Source organism: Mauremys mutica, unplaced genomic scaffold (assembly GCF_020497125.1).
Source record: "Mauremys mutica isolate MM-2020 ecotype Southern unplaced genomic scaffold, ASM2049712v1 000453F_np12_subseq_301792:370584_obj, whole genome shotgun sequence".
Lineage (NCBI taxonomy): Eukaryota > Metazoa > Chordata > Testudines > Geoemydidae > Mauremys > Mauremys mutica.
The window spans coordinates 43,600-61,113 of NW_025422964.1; the positions used below are offsets into that span (position 1 = coordinate 43,600).

Consider the following 17,514-nt stretch of genomic DNA (forward strand, 5'->3'; position numbering starts at 1 on the left):
CACATTAACCCTGCACCCCTCCACACAACGAAGCCCTTTATATTGATATAAAGGGCTCTTAATACTGATATCTGGGCTGGTCTACACTACGGGGGGAAATCAATCTAAGATACACAACTTCAGCTATGTGAATAACGTAGCTGAAGTCGAAGTATCTTAGATCGAATTACCTACCGTCCTCACGGCGCGGGATCAATTCTAAGGGGAAGGTGAATGCAGAGCAATGACACTGGAGATGCCCAGACCTCCAATGGGGGCAGCGTGGAAATTAATAATGGGAAGATCATTTGCAAAATTGGTCATCACTGAAAAGCTTTGTCTCTGTTCCTATTTCACGCTGTGGTGTTAGTTAGAGGAATCAGTACAGATTTTTACTATGTTAATTAAACACTTAATTTTATTTAACCAAGCCAAAAAACTTAGTGTCACTTATTTTTTCACTGTCCTAGCAAGAATGAATTGAATTTTGTGACTTTCTGGAAAGTGCAGCGAGATTAAATGTGAGAAATTCAGTCTCTGTGTTTGTGAGCTGATGTTTTCCTCTCACAGGTCAGTGCCTGCATTGAACTACCAAGAGGGATCTAAGGGCTGGTGTACGGTGGGCACTGAACTGGCAGAGTGACGTCTCTCAGGGTGTGACCTCCCCCCCAAACCCATAGAGTTAAGGTGACCTAAGCCCTGGTTAGATAGTGCTAAATAAAAGGAAAATTTGTTCAGTCCATGTAGCTATTACAGTGATGGGAAAACCCCTCTAGTCACTGTCTACTCCAAAGTGCTATAGCAGTGCCACTGCAGCCTTTTAAGAGTAGACAGAGTGAAACTAGATTTATCTCCAGTTCGCACTGTGGATGCTCAGGTACTAAGACTACAATAATAACAGCAGCAGCACAGCACTTGCATAGTTGGCAGGATTCGAACCTGCACAGGGAGACCCCAATGGATTTCTAGTCCATCGCCTTAACCACTCGGCCACAACTACTTGACATACATCCCCTTTTCACTACATGATGATTCAGTTCTCACTGAATTGTTACTTCAAATTGTTTGCTCAGACCAGCTCCCCCAGCACACTCATGGCTGCGCATCAGTGTAAGTGTATTCTAGGCTGAACAGCCAGAATTCCTGCCCATTTCTCTTCCGGTTGGAGCATGATCAGAGTGTGTTTGTGTGAACGACATTGCTGTAGATTGTTGTTCATTCCCCACTCTGACAATTCGGACAGTCCCTTTCCTAGTCAAATCTCCAGCACATCGTTCCAATAGCAGGGGGCAGGATTTCTCTGGGGCACTGAGGGCTGGTGCGTGAATTCAGCCTTGCATTCCACCCTTGATGTTTCATGGACTAACAAAAGCAGCAGAAAGAAAGAGCCGAGCCAATATCTCCCTGGCAGGGATGCAGGTGCCACGTCCCCTCTGTCTGACCATCGCCATTGCAGGAGAGAAGGGTTCACTGGAATCGAATGCCCTGGCTCAGACCAGAGACGCAGGAAGATTTTGCTGTTCATGGATCTGTGCAAAGGAAATTGTGTCTCTGTGTGAAACTGAGGTTGGAAAGGAAACGTCCACATGGTGGCCCAATGCTCTAGGGAATGTGGGTGAAGGACTCGGGCTGAGAAATGATTTAACAGGGGTTTGTATTTATTGCCCTGATTAAAATCTATGGCTAAAAGGCAGCCACTGTTATTAGTACTTGTACCTGTGTAGGGACACCCCAGTGGGTGTCAAGTACATTGTCTTCACCAGGGGCAGTCGATTATTTTATCAAGGTACAAATTTCTTGGTCAAGGCCTAGGCTCCAGAGAAAACAATACACTGCTGATAAGAAGAAGTACATCAAAAGATTTAGCAGCCACCATGGGCATAACTATGATGTGTCGTGTTTCACTCTTTATACCTGGCGCCACCTCCTTTCCCTTTAGCCTTGTAGTTGACCAAGGGCAAAGCTGAACATCTCCTCAGATACCAGGGAGTGTTTATGTCCATTCCTGTGAGCTACACAGGGGTTTGATGTTGCTGCTTTCAGTCCTCTGGCTCTGCCGGGATAAGGAACAATTCAGGCTGTCACTGAACTGAAGGAGGAAGATCAATTTTTGACAGGGAGAGGGACGCCTCCTCTTAAAGGTGTTTGTCTGGCTGGCAGTCCTGGTTCCCAGGTCTCGCCCGTGGGGCTCCAGCAGTTTTGGGACCAGGTCACTCCCTTGGCCCCACTGGCCACCCCCAGGCGCTCCCCCCCAGGGGCCCCATCAGTGCAGCGGAGCTGAGCAGCGTTTGCCTGCTCGCTTCAGTGGCTGCTGGCCCCTCCCAGCGTCTGCACGCCCTCCTTCCCCACCCCCCACCCCCCAAACTCCCGCCCAGAGCCTGCACCCCACCCCTCCTCCTGTTCCCCCCACCCCCTGCCCCAGCCCAGAGCCTGCACCCAGCACCCAAACTCCCAGAGCCATAACAAGGAATTTTTGTGCCCGAGGCAAGGGCCGGCTCCAGGATCTTTGGCGGCAGGTCTCTGAGTCCCTGTTGGAGGGAAGGACCTGCCGCCCAATTGCTGCCAAAGAAGCAGCAGCAGTAGAGCTGCCGCCGAAGCGCCGCTGATCGTGGTAGAGCTGCGCCCCTCCACTTTGCGCACCCGAGGCAAGTGCCTCACTCGCCTCACCCTTGTTACGGCGCTGCAAACTCCATCCCAGAGCCTGCCCCCCAGAACCCCTCCCCCACACAAACTCCCTCCCAGAGACCAGCCTCTCACCCCTTCTGCACCCAAACTCCCCCCAGAGCCTACACCCCTCCTGCACCCCAATCCCCAGCAGGGGGGCAGGGGTTTGAAATGAATTTAAACACTCAGCATTTTCCTGTGCAAATCAATAAAGACCTAGCAGAGCTGTCCAGCAGCTGAAATCAGTTCCAGTCCTCGGCGTCTCTAAGAGGGACACTCGGTAGCTGAGGCATGTGGGACACCTCTGTGGTGAGGACAGGTGAAAAAATGCTGGATTCAATGAAAGCTGAGCCCATAGGAGGGGAAGGTGAACGGCAGCACCACACAGGGTCATAACACTCAGACACGGGGCTTCACTGTCACTGCCCCTGTGTTTTCCATCATTTCTATCCTAAGGAACACACCCTCCCCCTCCCTCCCGCCCCCCCCCCTGTCACACACAACACCTTCTCCCCTTGAGCCCAATCCAACCCTCCCCCTCTCCCCCACACACACCATGGGACACAGCCTCTCAGTGAGTTACTCAGATGGGGGCTTGTCTCTGCATCTCCCCAACAGGGGAGCAGAGAGCTGAAAGGGCCACAGGAGACCAATGGAGCTAGGCAGGGATAGAAAAGACTTCCCCTCTCTTCTCCTTTCAAGAGTCTTGTTAATCTCACCCATGGGACGTTCCAGCACCGGGTGGGCTCAAAGCACTAACCCTCAGCAACGGAAGGGGGAACCAGCTCTAGCACATGGAAGAAGGCTCCCCACCTCTGCTGCTGCCATCCTGCAGCCTTTAATATGGATTTGTTTTAGCTAATGCAACCCCCCCTCAACCCCTAATCCATCCATGAATCAAGGAGAAAAGACACTCACTCAGGCACCAGAGGTGCAATGGGTTAGTGCCCAGTACTTACAGAGCCGTGCTGAGTGGAGTCATGCTGAGGTTGTGAGTTCAAACCTCACCTACAGCACTAGTTTCCTTTAAGCAAATGGCTTCTGCCAATCATTTTGTCCTGCAGAAAATACAATTGCAGCTCAGAAGACACCGGGGTCCCCTTGCTTTACAGAGAGCAGGGCAGAGTCCACAGATCTACCAGGCTCTGCTCTCCACCAGCCGCCTGTGTCAGGAGGGGTCGAGCAGAGCCCAGAGCACTGCTCCCGACTCCTCCTCAGTCTTTGCTCCCCAAACCACCTGTGTGCTCACCCTCTTCGCTGTGAGACTCAAACCCTGCCTGGCTTTCTCTATGTTGGGGTGGGGGGTTTCATCTGTCGTGTTGATGTGCATGTGGGTCCTGTGCGATTTTGGTGGATGCCTGGCATAGTTTTGTGTGCGTGGGTGTGTGTATGATTTTTGCATGCAGATTGGTTTTTGCTTAGTATTCTTTTGGTATGTGGGTTTTGTGTTTCCTGTTGTGGGCTTTTGCTGTATTTTTGGTGTGGATTTGTTCTTTCTATGTTTTGTGTGGCTTTCCCTTATGTGTATATGGCTCTGTGTGCTGTGTGGGTTTGGTTTTTGTTATGTCTGTGTGGGCCTGTGCAGTCTGTGATTTTCTCATTCTCTCTGTGTGTGTTTGTCTCTCTGTTTGTATCTTCATGTGTAAATTCACTGGAACTTTTCAAAATCTGCACAACTTTGCCAATTTTCACCAGGGATTTTTCTCCATTAACAAATTCTCACTTGTTCCCTACCAGTTGGTGACCATTGCCCCAGGGGCCTGTCAGTCTCTGGGTCCTGATTTCCCATTGACCCTTCCCCCTTCTATTGGGACTGGGAACTAGCCAACCAAAAAAAACCCACTCAGTTTTAGTAAAGGGCCAACAGTCCCTTACACAAGCCAGTCTTGTGAGCGTCACCAATGTCCAGAGATGGCAGCACAAGCTGCTCCCATGGTGTAATACACAGGACTCTGAATCCTGTAATCTGAGTTCAAATGTCAGTAGGACCTTGTGTTAGTGGGTGGTAAAGATCTGGTGCTCAAAGTGCTTTCCTAGCTCCACCTATATAAGAGTGAATCATTTCCCTCCTGCTGGGTGACTCCTTCCCCACTGGAGCCAGGTCTTTGGTTGGGGTCCAGAAGTGGCTGTGGCTGTCTGGTGGGTGGGATTCTCACTGCTTCACCTGATGCCCCCAAGTTTGGTGCTTGTGGCCACACCTTTCCTCTTGCCCACATGGCACTTGAAGAAAGCAGTGCCAGGGCCAGGCTTGATAGGGAGGCAGAGTCCCAGGCTGGAGCCCAGCACCTCTCCTCCTCTGGGCACCTGGAGCAGAGGCGGCTGGTGCTGACTGCTCCAAGGGAAGGCTTAAAAGCCACAGAGCAACTTAGGGCGGGGCTAGATGAGGGCAGGCCCATGCCTATGTGTGGCCAGCAGACAGGCAACAAGACTCCCGGCCAGCCTGCTCCCTACTCCCTGCCATGCCAAACCCCCACTGAAGGCCACCCGCAGACCACCATGCGGGGCGGCTGCTGATGCTCTGTGGCCAACAACAGAAGACAGTAGGAAAGCAGGGCCAGCCCCCATGGTGGAACCTCTGACTGTTCCCACTCATGGTCCTCACTTTTGCAGTGGGGCAGGAGATTTTTACCCCAAGAGGCTTTTCCCCAGCTGGTGAGAAGCAAAGAAACACCCAGGCTCCCAAGGTGCTATGTAGCAACCCCCCTCCAGCACAGGGACAGGCGCACACTTGGAAGAGGGAAACTGCTCCACACGCTAGCCTGGGCAGCCGCCCATTTTCTTTGGCAAGTCAGGAACGGCAAAGGCGAGACTGGAAGCACCTGGGGCTCATGCCCCAGCCTTTGTGACACCCAACCCCCAACTCCTTCCCAGGGCTCTAGCTGAAGCCAGAGCATTGGCCTGAGCGGCCAAGAAGAGGTTCCAGCCCTGAAGGGAGCAGGACTTTCAGCACAATGGTAAAACTGCAGCAATACAACCGTAAAGTGACTTGAACTTTCAATCACTTGAGCCAAAGTCAGATATCTTAGTCATTAGACCACGTAGACACAAGAGCAAAGCTACTTCACACGCTTTTTTGGAAAAGGTGGACACTGTGTTTCTTGGGTCATCTACTGAGGGCGGGGGAGACTCTCTGGGCACAAGAAGTCGAGTTCCCAGCAAGACGTGAGATGTAATTCTATGGAGCCAGGTGAAGGACTTTGGTAGGGAGGCTCAGGCATGGGGAATTGGGGTGCAGCAGACGGACTTGCTGTCTAGGTGCTTAGATTTAGTCTCCCTGAGGAGGAGGAGGAATCCTGCTGACAGGCAGTGGCTGAACAGAAAGAGGAGGGGTTCCTGGGACTTTTTTTGCCTCTCTTTTGCCTGCCTGCTCACTCTTGTGCTGAACGGTGAAAATGTTTCTCAACAAGCCCAGGTAGCTCAGTTGGTAGAGCATCAGGCTCTTAATCTGAGGGTCCAGGGTTCAAGCCCCTGTCTGGGCACTCAGCTTTTAAGTAGCCTTGTGTGCCAGGACCCAAATTCTGTTCACAGCCACAGCTGGATTCCCAGAAGCTGTGGCCATTTCCTGGAAAGGTTCCTTTCCTTATCAATCAGGAGAGAGGCCACATCCACAGGAGCAGGCCTAGAACATGCAGTCTCTGGCTGGCAGGAAGCGCTGTGGGGCCAGGTGCTGAGAAAGCCCAGAGGTGGAGCAGCAGAGATGGGGGGAAGGGGAGAGAGAGAAGCAATGAGGACAGACCGTAAGTGTAAGGAGAGTCTGGTCTGGCTATTGTTGGGAACTTCCCTGGATTTTACAAGACCCCAGTGGAATTGGCTGGCGGAAGGATCTGAGTCCCCACCCCCTTACCCAGAGGCTGCCCGACCCCAAGGATGCTCTTTCTACTCTGGTGTGTGGTAGAGTCCTCGTAACCCCAACAAGGCTGGGCCCAGGAATCCTGGGGGGCTTGACCTCCCCAATCTTGTCATGATCACTTGAACAGGGCTACAGTGTCTCCACTCTGGGCACTTCCCTGACCCACTCCTCATTGCATGTGCTTGAAGCAAACACCATTTATTACCCAGCAATCAATGTAAAACACAAGGAAAGATGTGAAAGGAAAACACGTCACCCTGTTCTGTGGCGCAGGGAGATCACAACCAGCGTCTCTGGAGGGTCAGGGCAGGTCACAGTCTCTCCCTCACATGTCCCAGGCCTCCTCCCCAGGCCCTGGCTGTGCTGCAGGGACACCACGGGCTGGACACTTGCTCTGGCAGTGGCCACATGCTCTAGGGACAGGCCCCTTGTTCCCAATGTCTGCCACCCACGTAGAGCTGGTCCCATGGTGTAATGGGCAGCACTCAGGACTTTGAATCCTGCAATCTGAGTTTAAATGTCAGTGGGACCTCCTGGAGATATGTGATTTTGCTGCAAACCCCTGGAGCTCAATGTGCTTGGCTACCCTCTCTCAGGATGAACTAGAGTGAGGTTTTTCCCTCCTGCTGAGTGACTGATGCCCACTGGAGATAGGTCTTTGGTCTGTCTGGTTCAATGAGCTTAACAGTCTGGCTAGAGAGTCCTGTGGGTTGACCATATGGTTGTTTCTCACTGCTTCACCTGATGCCCACAACTTTGGTCCCTGTACCTGCAGCTGCCACACTCTTCCTCTTGCCCATATGGCATTTAAAGGAAGGAGGGCCAGGGCCAGGCTTCATAGTCAGGGCTAGGCAGGAGGGAGGCAGAGTCTCAGGCTGGAGCCCAGCACCTCTCCTCCTCTGGGCACCTGGAGCAGAGGCAGCTGGTGCTGACAGATCCAAGGGAAGGTTTAAAAGCCACAGAGCAACCAAGGGCAGGGCAAGAGGAGGGGAGAACCATGCCAGCAGACAGCCACAGAGACACCCAGCCAGGCTGCTCCCTGCTCCCTGGCATGCCGAACCCCCACTGAAAACCACCCACAGCCAGCTGCTGATGCTTTGTGGCCAACATCAGAAGACGGTAGGAAAGCAGGGCCAGCCCCCCTGGTGGGGCCTCTTACCGTTCCCACTCTCTGTGCTCACTTTGGCAGTGGGGCAGGAGATTTTACCCCAGGAGGCTTTTCCCCAGCTGGCGAGAAGCAGAGAAACACCCAGGCTCCCAAGGTGCTATGTAGCAAGTACCCTCCAGCACAGGGACAGGTGCACACTTGGAAGAGGGAAACTGCTCCACACGCTAGCCCGGGCAGCTGCCCAGTTTCTTTGGCAAGTCAGGAATGGCAAAGGCGAGACTGGAAGCACCTGGGGCTCATGCCCCAGCCTTTGTGACGCCCACCCCCCACTCCTTCCCGGGGCTCTAGCTGAAGCCAGAGCATTGGCCTGAGTGGCAAAGAAGAGGTTCCAGCCCTGAAGGGAGCAGGACGTTCAGCACAAAGGTAAAATTGCACAACCACAACGGGACTTGAACTCTCAATTGCCTGATTCAAAGTCAAATGCCTTATCCATTAGGCCACACGGTCATAGAAACAAAACCTTTCCAAGCACTTATTTGGAAAAGGCAGACACTGTGTTTCTCAGGTCCTCTACTGAGGGGGGGCCGAGACTCTCTGGGCACAAGAAGTCGAGTTCCCAGCGAGATGTGAGACAATTCTCTGCAGCCAGGTGCAGGACTTTGGCAGGGAGGCTCAGGAAGCGGACGGACTGGCTGTCTAGGTGCTTAGATTTGGTCTCACTGAGGAGAAGGAGGAATCCTGCTGATAGGCAGTGGCTGTGGAGAAAAAGTGTGATCTCCAGGCTGCTCAGGTCTCCTTCTTCCAGCTCCTCATCTGGCTGAGCTGCTCCACTGGCCTAGACAAGTCCTCTGCATGCACAGCAAATAGCCCAAGAGCCATTTCTGCCCAAACCTGTGCTGGGGGGTGAGCTTCTGTCTTCCCTGTCCCATCTGCGCTAGAGCAGACCACTAGATTGAGAGAGACAGTCAACAACTATTAAGGCTACGATTATATAAAGGGGGTCCCAGAATCTGTGACTTTCAGAGATCTCAGTGACATTTTCCTCCTCAGCCCTGGGGCAGCAAGACTGCAGCTGTCGGCCGGTGGGGGCCTCACAGCTATCAGCCACCAGTGTCGGAAGGGGCTCCCACAGGCCCATGCCACCACGGATGGACCCCACAGCTCCCAGCTGTTGTGGGTGGATCCCAGAGCTCCCAGATACCACATGTGACAGGGGGACCCTGGAGCTCCCAGTCGGGTGACTGCATTATAAGTCCGGTCAGCGGTGCTGCGGGGCTCAGGCAGGCTGGTCCCTACGTGTCCTAGGGCACCGCACTGTGCCCTGGAAGTGGCCAGTAGGTCCCCCCTGCTGCACCGCTGACCAGGAGCCGCCCGAGGTAAGTCTGCACCCCAACCCCCTGCCCCAGCCCTGAACCCCCCCAAACCCAGAGCCCCCTCTTGCACCCCAGAGCCCTCACCCCTCTGCACTTCAACCTCCTGCCCCAGCCCAGAGCTTCCTCCCACACCTGGAACCCATCATCCCTGCCCCCACCCCAGAGCCATCACCCCGTCCTGGACCCCAACCCCCTGCCTCAACCCACAGCCCCCTCCTGCACTCTGAATCCCTCGGCCCCATCCTGCAGGCTGGAGCCCCCTCCTCCACCCCAAACCCCTCATCTCCCCACAGCTCCCACAGGCAGACCCTGGAGTTCCCAGCAGCCATGGGTGGCTGGGGAGCCCCCACAGCCCCACACCACTGCGTATGGACCCTGCAGCTCCTACGAGCGGACCCCAGAGCTCCCAGCCACTGTGGATGGACCCAGGATTTCCCAACAGGCATTGATGGTGTGAGGACCCTGCAGCCCCACGTCATTGCTAATAGACCCTGCAGCTCCGAAGCCCCTGGAGCTCCCAGCCGCCACAGGCAAGAGAGGGAGCCCCCAGCGCTCAGACACTGCAGGCAGAGCCGGGAGCTCCCAGTCACCGGGGGGGTGAGGAGAAGCCGCAGCCCCCGGCCATTGCAGATGGCCCTGTAGCTCCCAGCTGCCACAGGTGGATGCCAGAGCCCCCAGCTGCCATCGGGACCCCCCCGGCCCCCACGGGCAGGAACCGTCACCCTTCGACCGGCAGAAAACAGAGGTGCGCAGAAACCCATCACGCCCTGTGACCCCCCCCCCCCCGGTGCTGCGGCTTCTCGCCAGGCAGGAGGCGGCGCCCAGTAGTTTCCCCAGGAATTGAAATTGGGGGGGGTGTTTGAATTTACAGGGGGGGTGTCAGGGCCAATGAGATATATAAAAGAGATGTGAATAAAGTAAATGTTTTGTTAGGATAATGCAAATTTAATATAAGGATAATGCAAGTTACACATAACAGGTCTAGATTTCTAAAAATATATATAATTAAAAAAAATGTATTTAATGTAAATTGACTTTTGAAAAGTAAGCCATCATGGGATAAGAGGGAAGTCCTCTCATGGATCAGTAACTGGTTAAAATTTTGGAAACAAAGGGTAGGAATAAATTATTAGTTTTCAGAATGGAGAGATAAATAGTGGTATCCCAGAGAGGTCAGTACTGGGACCATTACTGTTCAACATACTCATAAATGATCTGGAAAAATGGGTAAACAGTGAGGTGACAAAATTTGCAGATGATACAAAACTGTTCAAGAGAGTTAAGTCCCAGGCAGACTGCGAAGAGTTACAAAGGGATCACACAAAACTGGGTGATTGGGCAACAAAATGGCAGATGAAATTCAATGTTGATAAATGGCTTCATCGGATGCATAGAATGGAACATATAGTGAGGATATATGTATATGCACACACACATACACACAGAGAACATGAAAAGGTGGGAGTTGCCCAACCAACTCTAAGAGGCTAATTAATTAAGATGAGCTATTCTCAGCAGGAGAAAAAAAACGTTTGTAGTGATAATCAAGATGACCCATTTAAGATAGTTTGACAAGAAGGTGTGAGGATACTTAACATGGGGAAATAGATTCAATGTGTGTAATGGCTCAGCCATTTCCAGTCTCTATTTAAGCCTAAATTGATTGTATCTAGTTTGCATATCAAGTTCAGCAGTTTCTCATTGGAGTCTGTTTTTGAAGCTTTCTGTTGCAAAATTGCCACCTTTAAATCTGTTACTGAACGGTCAGAGGTTGAAGTGTTCTCCTACTGGTGTTTGAATGTTATATTTCCTGACGTCTGATTTGCATCCCATTTATTCTTTTGCACAGAGACTGTCTGGTTTGGCCAATGTACATGGAAGAGGGGCATTGCTGGCACATAATGGCATATATCACATTGGTAGATGTGGAGGTGAACGAGCCCCTGATGGCATGGCTGATGTGATTAGGTCGTATTATGGTGTCACTTGAATAGATATGTGGACAGAGTTGGCATCGGGCTTTGTTGCAAGGATAGATTCCTGGGTTAGTGTTGTTGTTCTGTGGTTGCTGGTGAGGATTTGCTTCAGGTTTGGGGGTTGTCTGTAAGCAAGGACTGGCCTGTCTCCCATGATCTGGGAGAGTGAGGGATCATCTTTCAGGATAGGTTGTAGATCTTTGATGATTCGCTAGAGAGGTTTTAATTGGGGGATGAAAGTAAAGGCCAGTGGTGTTCTGTTATTTTCTATGTTGGGCCTGTCTTGTAGTAGGTGACTTCTGGGTACTCTTCTGGCTCTGTCAACCTGTTTTTTCACATCAGCAGGTGAGTATTGTAGTTTTAAGAATGCTTGATAGAGATCTTGTAGGTGTTTATCTCTGTCTGAGGGATTGGAGCAAATACGGTTGTATCTTAGAGCTTGGCCATAGACAATGGATCATGTGGTGTGTCCTGGATGGAAGCTGGAGGCATGTAGGTAAGTATAGCGGTCAGTGGGTTTCCGGTATAGGGTTGTGTTTATGTGACCATCGCTTATCAGCACAGTACTGTCAAGGAAATGGACCACTTGAGGGAATTGATCTAGGCTGAGGTTGATGGTGGGATGGAAATTGTTAAAATCACAGTGGAATTCCTCAAGGGCTTCTTTTCCATGAGTCCAGATGATGAAGATGTCTTCAGTGTAGTGCAAGTACAGTAGGGGCATTAGGAGACGAGAGCTAAGGAAGCGTTATTTTAAGTCAGCCATAAAAATGTTGGCATACTGTGGGGCCATGTGGGTACCCATAGCAGTGCCGCTGACTTGAAGATATATATTGTCCTCAATGTGAAATAGTTGTGGGTGAGGACAAAGTCGCGAAGTTCAGCCACCAGGTTTGGCATGTAACTAGTTCACAAAACTAGTGGGGGGTGTTGGGAAATCACTGCTCATGCCCCTGGGCAGCCTATTTCCCTTTACCGCTCTGAAACGTGCCCCCACATGCAGACCCCGAAGCTGGGCCCGGGGGCGGAAGGACAGGACGAGCGTGTCCTTGCGAGGTAATTGTCTCTCTGGAGGTGAAAGTCATCAGTGAGGGGTGCGAAGGGAAGTGGCAGTAGAAGAAGAATGCAAGGCATGTGGTGGGCAGCCCAGGAATTTCTTTGTCCCCCTTTCAAAAGGGGTCACCCTCCCCGTCAGGGAATTGAATCCCAGTCTCCTGCATGACAGGCAGGGATACTCATCACTATACTAACAAGGAAAGGAGCACATTGAGTGGCCCTAACTCCCACAGACTAGCTATGGTCAGCGTACACCTACACCGTCGCATGGGCCCCAGCAGGCAACAGCACCCCTGGCCCTCTTCTGCTTCCCAAAGGCTTTGGCCGCAGCAACAGCCCTGGGAAAAGCCCTGGCCCTCCTCACCTGCCCTTGCCCAGCAGGACGCCTTTTCGGGCCTACACAGCTCCTCACACAACACCCGCCTGGGACCTTGCCCTCCCCTACCAGCTCAGCAGCACCTTTTTTCCTCTCAAAACCTCCTCTTGCCACCCTCCCCCTTCCACACTTCACACTCACCTCATCACAAACTCACCCACGGCCCCTTTGGCTTCTCAAGCGCCTCTGGCGGGACGCAGCTTCCCAGGCACGCAGATCCTTCCCTTCAACGCGCACTGGACGGACATTCCAAACACAGCCCTTTCCAGGAGGGAATGCCCTGCTTTTGGACCCTGGCGCCCAGCAAGAATTCCTGGTACTCTTTTTCTGACCGATGGACCCCACTGACTTGCCTTTACCAAGCAGAAACTGAGGACCGGCTGATGGCTCTCTTTGCAAACGGACGCCATCAGACTGAGCCACGAGGCGTGCTGCAGGATAGCCCCTCCCCACCAAAAAGCAATGCCGTGATCCGGATTTGAACCGAGATTGCTGCGGCCACGGCGCAGAGTACTAACCACTATACGATCACGGCCAGGCGCTGGGGGCGCAGGCAGCAGCCCAGCGGAAAATGCTCAGCTCTGCGCTCTCGGGGCGGCCGCCTACCTCGCCGGCGGCCACAGGTCTTTCTCAAGTCTCCCCATTACAGACACAGGTCAAATGCTGAGCAAAGGAAAAAAGACAGGAAGCCAATCCCATGCCTGTCCCTTTTTCTGTCTTCCTCCACCCCTGGACCAAGTCCCTCCCCGTTTGTCTGGGCCATTGTCCTCATGGCCCTGGCCAGCCTATTTCCCTTTGCCGCTCTGAAACGTGCCCCCACGTGCAGGCCCCGGGGGAGGCTTTGGCTAGGGCGAGCGTGTCCTTGCGAGGTAACTGTATCTCTGGAGGTGGAAGTCATCAGTGCGGGGTGCGAAGGGAAGTGGCCGTCGAAGGAGAACGCAAGGCATGTGGCGGGCAGGCCAGGGATTTCTTTGTCCCCCCTTCAAAAGGGGTCACCCTCCCCGTCGGGGAATCGAACCCCAGTCTCCCGCGTGACAGGCGGGGATATTCACCACTATACTAACGAGGAAAGGGGCACGGTGAGTGGCCCCAGCTCCCACAGACCAGCTATGGTCAGCGTACACCTACACCGTCGCATGGGCCGCAGCAGGCAACAGCACCCCTGGCCCTCTTCTGCTTCCCAAAGGCTTTGGCCGCAGCAACAGCCCTGGGAAAAGCCCTGGCCCTCCTCACCTGCCCTTGCCCTGCAGGACGCCTTTTCGGGCCTACACAGCTCCTCACACAACAACACCCGCCTGGGACCTTGCCTGCTTAGATAAAGATTGTAACTCTATGAAGTTAAGTTTTAGTCACTAGAAAGCTTGTTTTGTTTGTTTTACTTGTAATGATATCTGTGCCTTCTGTTCTTACTGATTATCATGTAATCCTGCCTGCCCGGTCCGGGTCCAGCGGGCCGGGGGGGTGGCTCCTGCCTGCTCGGCCCCGGGTCCAGCCGCGGGGGGGGCGCGGCTCCTGCCTGTCCGGCCCCCGGGTCCGGGTCCAGCCAGAGGTGGGAGGGGGGCGCGGCTCCTGCCTGCCCGGGGCTGGGTCCAGCTGGGGGGGCTGGCCCCGGGTCCAGGTAGGACGGTAAGGGAACAGGGAGGGTGTGTTGGATAGAGGGCAGGGGAGTTGGTGGGGGGGAATGGATTAGTGTCGGAGCGGTCAGCGGGCAGGGAACAGGGGGATTGAACGGGGCAAGGGTCGGGGGGAGGCAGTCAGAAAGGAGCAGGGGTTGGATGGGGCAGTGGGGGGGCAGTTATGGGTAGGGATTCCAGTGACAGTCAGGGGACAGAGAGAAGGGGTGGTTGGATGGGGTAGGGGTCCCAGGGTGCCATCAGGAATCAGAGAAGGAGTTGGATGAGGTGGCAAGGGGCAGTCGGGACAGGGAAGGGGGTGGATAGGGCATGGGTCCTGGGGTGGGGGCTGTCAAGGGACATGGCGGGGGTTGGATGGGGCAGAAGTCCCGGTGGGGGGCATGACCCCTCATGGGGTGAGGAGGAGGAGGAGGGAACCGGTTGTTAGCATTTTGGCAGCTCATCACTGGTGAAAACTATCAAGAAATGCAAATCCTCGAAGGAGCCTGTGCCAGAAACCGGGTGGTGCAGAAACCACAGCCCCATCCCCACCTCTGATCCACCCTTGGCTGGCACTGGATCATGCCCCCTGTGCCCCCAATCGGCCCCGTGAGCCCTGGGGGGCAGGGAATAGCCATGGTGCTGGGCCCCCCATCCAATTGAAGTATTCAATGTCACAGTGACCCAAGGTGTGTGCACAGAATGGGGATGGAGTGTGTGGGTGTCAAGAGTGGGGCTGGGGGGAGCGAGGATCAACACTTTGTCATGGACAGATCATGTTGGTCCCAGGGTAATTTCGGGGGGGGGGGGCTCTGATTCCCCACTCAGCCGGGGGGCTCCCCTCTGGGCTGAGGAGCCCTGGGGTGGGGCGGGTGCAGGGGCTGTGTGTGTGTGTCAGGCTGGGGGAGCTGCCTGGGCAGAGGGGCTGGAACCAGGGGCGGCTCCAGGCACCAGCACACCCAGCGCATGGTTGGGGGGCAAGCTGCAGGGGGGGGGCTCTGCTGGTCACCGCGAGGGCAGCAGGCACCCCAACCTCTCCCCCACTCTACCCCCCTTGCCCCCCTCCCCTCCCAGAGCTGGGGGAGAACCCAGGAGTCCTGGCTCCCAGCCCTGCCCCTCCCCCGTATTTCCATATGGCTCCATCCAACAGCTGCCCCCACCCCCGTCCCCGAGTGGGGAGAGACGAGGCCAAGGGACACGCGAGTCGCGTCAGGAGCCGGAGGGGGGCGGGGCCGGGGCTCTCTGGGGGCGGGGCGGGGATGAGGAGTTGCGTTCGGGGGGAGGTGTCAGGTTGACCCAGGGACCCGCCCTCACCTGGGCTGGAGAGGACGGAGGCGCCCCGGGGCAGGCTGGGAGTTGTAGTTCCTGGCTCGTCTCAGAGCGGAAGTGACGGGCCGGTTGCTCAGACAACGCGCCCCCTCCCGGTGCACTCTGGGAAGCGTAGTTCTCTCTCTCTCTCTCTCACACGCGGCCTCTATTGGAGGAGGGGCCGTAACTTGTCACTTTGCCGCGCCCCTCCCCGCTCCCTGATTGGCGGAGAGAGCGCGGGACAGAGACTCGGCGCGTGGGGGGAGGCCCCGGTTCCCTCGCCCCGAGGCTTCGCTGCTCCCCCCCCTCCCCGGGCGCGCGCTGCGGCCGTTGGGATTCGAATCCCGCGTGGGATCCGGGCTGGGGGGGGCGCAGGGCAGAGGCAGCGCGGAGTGAAAGGGCTTCACCCCCCCCCAGCTGGGCCTGGGGGGCAGCAGCGGGCGGGGGGCTGAGCTGCCTGGGAGCAGCTCCACAAGTGGCAGCCTGGGGCCGCGGGGCTCCTCAGCCCCCCCCCCAACCTGCCCCCGCAGTGTCCCCCCCCCGCTGTGACCCTCCCGCCAGCCCCGCCCCCGGCATCCCCTCCCTCACCCTGTCCACTCTGCCTGGCCTTTCCCTTCGCCCCCCACTCCCCACTTCCCTGCGGGGAGGGAGAGCTCAGTGGTTTGAACATTGGCCTTCTAAACCCCAGGTTCTGAGTTCAATCCTTGAGAAGGCCCCTTAGGGATCTGGGGCAAAAATTGGTATTGCTAGTGAAGGTGGGGGGCTGGACTCAGTGACCTTTCAAGGTCCCTTCCAGCTCTAGGAGATTGGTATATCTCCAATTATTACCTTTATTGCCCCGACCTCCTCCTCCCCCTCCTCACCACTCCACCCTCCTCCTCCCCCTCAGCGTCCCACCCCTAATTGCCTCCAGCCCATTTCCCCATGGCTGGGCCCCACTTTCCCATCCCCACACCGGCCGAGTCCATCCCCAGGGTGTGAGGTTCCTCAGCTCCAATCTCTGCTGCCCCCCAACCTGCCGGGTTCCCCTTTTCAGCCACTGTAGGGTCCTCCAACCCACCCCCACCCATCCACTCTGGGCTCTCTAAATCCCACCTTCCCACAATGCACCTTGGTAACCCCACCCTCCTCTATCCCTAATCCCCCTAGTCTGCAGTCAAGAACCGGTGCTGGGAGTGGGTCAGTTGCTTGCTGGGGAGAGGGGTGCAGACAGGGGTAAGGGGGTTGAGGCCGAGCTGGGAGCCAGAGGCCCAGGCTGAGAGTGGGGTTGGGGAAGAGCTGGGGCAGAGTGGGGCTGAGTGGTGCTCCCTCCATAGGGGCTGGCTCAGGCCCTGAGGTGCCCCCATGCATGTTCCTCTGTGTCCCCCTAGGAGTCATGCCCCACATTTTGGGAACTACTGAACCCTACTCGCTAAGCAGGGGCTAGTGATGCCAAAGCCCAGGGAAAGGGAGAACAAGTGCGGGACCCCCAGCACTGGAGCCATGTGAAGGGGCTGCAGGAGAGGGGCAATGGCTGGTGGCCCAGGGAGTTAAGGGCAAAGGGGGCACAGCAGGGGCAGGAGTTAGGGGTGAAGGAGGTGCAAGGGTTGGGAGTGCAGGAGCTAGCGGTAAAGGGGGAGTGGGGATCGTCCAGGGGCAATGGGGAAGTGCCAAAGTACAAGCTTTGCCCAGGGCACCATTTTCCCTAATGCTGGTCTGAGCAAACAATTGGAAATGACCCTTCAGTGAGACCAGAACCATCGTGTAGAAAAGCCCCTTTGTTAAGTGGTGGTGGCTGAGGGCTTAGGGAGATGGGTTAAAAAACAACAAGCATCTCTCTGTGGAGGTTTGATTCTTGCCTGCTAGGCAAGGCTGGGGTGTGGTATCTCCATGGCTGCACTTTCAGTGTCTGATCTGCCACAGGGAGCCAAGTCTAGACATATTCAGAGGTTCTATGCCAGGGTTTCTCAAACTTCCTTTCACTGCAACCCCCTTCTGCCAAAAAAAACCTCACTACATGGCCCTGGAAAGAGGGATCAAGCACTAAGCCCCTCCCCACTGAGCAGAGGCAGGGGAGACAAAGCCTGAGCTCTGCCCCAGTTAGGGGAGGGCAAATCCAGAGCTTGAGGGATTCAGACCTGGGTGGTGGGGCTCAGACTTTTGGCTTCAGCCTCAGGCACCAACAAGTCTAATGCCAGCCCTGGCGACCCCATTAAAACAGGGTCACATCTC

At 55.2% G+C, this 17,514-nt stretch overlaps 3 non-coding genes across 3 annotated transcripts; 1 reads left to right on the forward strand and 2 right to left on the reverse strand.

The window, feature by feature from the left end:
• Positions 1-897: 897 nt before the first annotated feature.
• TRNAS-AGA lies at positions 898-979 on the reverse strand. The gene has a single exon. It is a non-coding gene; the product is annotated as a tRNA-Ser (tRNA).
• A 5,070-nt stretch (positions 980-6,049) lies between these two features.
• TRNAK-CUU lies at positions 6,050-6,122 on the forward strand. The gene has a single exon. It is a non-coding gene; the product is annotated as a tRNA-Lys (tRNA).
• A 7,257-nt stretch (positions 6,123-13,379) lies between these two features.
• On the reverse strand, positions 13,380-13,451 carry TRNAD-GUC. The gene has a single exon. It is a non-coding gene; the product is annotated as a tRNA-Asp (tRNA).
• Between the last annotated feature and the right edge of the window lie 4,063 nt (positions 13,452-17,514).